Here is a 3110-nt window from a genome sequence, read left to right as displayed (position 1 = left end):
GCAGGAAACATGTTTCCGCTGATGGGTGAGTGCCGAACCAGAGGACACAGCTTAAAAATAAGGGGTAGGCCATTTAGGACAGAGATGAGGAGAAACTTCTTCACCCAGAGAGTGTTGGTTGTGTGGAATGCTCTGCCCCAAAAGGGCAGTGGAGGCCCAGTCTATGGATTCATTTAAGAAAGAGTTAGATAGAGCTCTCAAGGATGGTGGAATCAAGGGTTATGGAGATAAGGCAGGAACAGGAAACTAATTAAGGAAGATTAATTATATTGAATGATGGTGCAGGCTCGAAGGGCAGAATGGCCTACTCCTGCACCTATTATGTATTGTCTATTGTACATGTACTCCAAGGTTGTTCTGCTCCTGCACCTCTTTAAAATTGTATTTTTTTAAAGATACAACAGAATGTAAAATAGTAAATGGTTAATCAATAAGTGTTGGTCTTGCCTTTAATATATTGCTATTAATGTATAAAAGTGATAAAAAATTTGTGACATTATAATGCATTTCTTTCACCTCTGTAGTTTTAAAAAATGTCAGTATTATTAAGAAACACACCTGTTAACTTTTAAACTGTTAACAAATACAATTCTATTAAGTGGATACTTTTGTAAAATTGCATTGACATTCCTACTCAGAACCTTGCTGTTTCTTACACTTTTCTCCCCCCAGTCTTTTGTGCACCTTGATCTTTCTTTCTCATATTCTATGTTGGTTCCTATCCCTTACCAAACTGATTTGAATCTTCTCCGATTGTATTAGCAAATTGTCCCACAAGGACAAGATGACAGTCATGTTGAATTACAACCGATTCAACTGAGGTCTCAACTCCCCAACAAATGGTCGTAATTTCCCAAGAATCTACAGTCCTCCTTCTCCTTCTCTTCAGCTGCTCATTCACCTGCTTGACCTTTTGATTTCTGAAGCTACTACTTGTATTTTGTTACACAAACGTTTTTTTGAGTTGATGAATGCAGTAAAAAAACCAAATTGGATATACAATTTGGGTAAATTTGATAAATTCTGGGCTATAATTTTGAAAAGTTGAAAGCTTGTGCAAGATGATGGCAGAAATGTTTTGTTATCACCCTGTCTGAGCTATCACGTGTTTTAATGAACCTCTGTAAATGAGATGTTTCTTAAAGTAAACTACATGGACACTTTGTACTGTATTTTATCAACATATATATTTTATTTGTTAAATATACTGTTAAATATTTAATGGAAGAATTTGATAACAACTTTCCTTTTCAAGATTAAACTATTAAAATGCTTAATGTTCATGGTCACTTCCCTTTTGTTATTTGACTTGCCTTTAATTGTTTTATTTGCTGGCTGTAAGGCTATTATACTAAATGAGAGTGACCAGTCATAACAGGACAAAGTTGGCTCTATTAGGACACTAAATTCACTTCGCAATTACAGGAATAGCTGGTCTGGGAAACAAAAACTATCACACAATCAGCCGGGGAATTATTCCGAAGTTAAGCTTTGACACATTATTTGAACACAGACGAAGGACAATACCATTGCCCTATTGGGAATACATATCTGGATTTAAGGATGAACTGGAGAAAATGGAAGATCCTGGACATTCTCTGGATTGAGAAAGGTTACCATGTGATTTCTTGGAAATGAAGCCAACAGTTTAATATGTACTTTGGAGAAGTTGCTAAGCAAAGTTTGCAAAGAGAGATGATGTTTATTGACATAATTACTGAGAAAAACCTAACTTTCAGAGGACTGGAGGCCCTATTGCTAATAATTGCTTTAAAATCCTCTCGTCTTAAAATTGTGTTCCAGACCCAGGAGTAAAGAAGATACCCTAAAAGTTGAAGTGTCTCTCCCAAAATCCTGTTTTTTGAACAAGATTTATTAGCATATGGAGACCATCAAGGACAATTACTTCGGTTGAAGAATAGTCCTTGTGATCAGGTTTAAATGAGATCAGTGTTAGTTGTGAATTTGCAGAATGTGTATGAGCCTTTTCTTAATCCTACAAGTTCTCCCAGTGAAGACATAAGTTGTTGGGTAGTATACTTAGGATAACTGTAAGTTGGAGGGTGTTCTTTTGTCCTCCCATTTTATTTACAGAATAGCTAAAACACCATTGACTTTTTTACCTTTGTGAGCAGTGAGAAAAGAACCACTGGCTGGTGGAGTTTGAGCTTATTATCAAGACTCAAATTACAAACAGCTAGCACATTAGTTTAATGCTGACACTTCATCAATGCCAACACTTTGGGGTAGAAATCTCCCAAGACATGGGACATGCCACATTCTAATATTTTACCATGAATCTTTTTTTTTAGATTACTTACAGTGTGGAAACAGGCCCTTCGGCCCAACAAGCCCACACCGACCCGCCGAAGTGCAACCCATCCAGCCTCATTCCCCTACATTTAGAACATAGAACCTAGAGGAATACAGCGCAGTACAGGCCCTTTGGTCCTCGATCCAAGCCCACCTAACCTACACTAGCCCACTATCCTCCATATGCCTATCCAATGCCCACTTAAATGCCCATAAAGAGGGAGAGTCCACCACTGCTACTGGCAGGGCATTCCATGAACTCACGACTCGCTGAGTAAAGAACCAATCTCCTCTGCACCCTTTCCAATGCCTCCACATCCTTCCTATAGTATGGCGACCAAAACTGCACACAATATTCCAGATGCGGCCGCACCAGAGTTTTATACAACTGCATCATGACCTCAGGACTCCGGAACTCAATTCCTCTACCAATAAAAGCCAGTACGCCATATGCCTTCCTCACCGCACTATTTACCTGGGTGGCAACTTTCAGAGATCTGTGTACATGGACACCAAGATCCCTCTGCTCATCCACACTACCAAGTATCCGACCATTAGCCCAGTACCCCATCTTTTTGTTATTCTTCCCAAAGTGAATCACCTCGCACTTAGCTACATTGAATTCCATTTGCCACCTTTCTGCCCAGCTCTGCAGCTTCTCTATATCCTGCTGTAACCTGCCACATGCTTCCTCATTGTCAACAACTCCTCCGACTTTCGTGTCATCCGCAAACTTGCTCACCCAACCTTCTAACCCCTCTTCCAGGTCATTTATAAAAATGACAAACAGCAATGGT

This window comes from Chiloscyllium plagiosum, chromosome 18 (genome assembly GCF_004010195.1).
Source record: "Chiloscyllium plagiosum isolate BGI_BamShark_2017 chromosome 18, ASM401019v2, whole genome shotgun sequence".
NCBI lineage: Eukaryota > Metazoa > Chordata > Chondrichthyes > Orectolobiformes > Hemiscylliidae > Chiloscyllium > Chiloscyllium plagiosum.
This window is presented reverse-complemented; position numbering follows the sequence as displayed.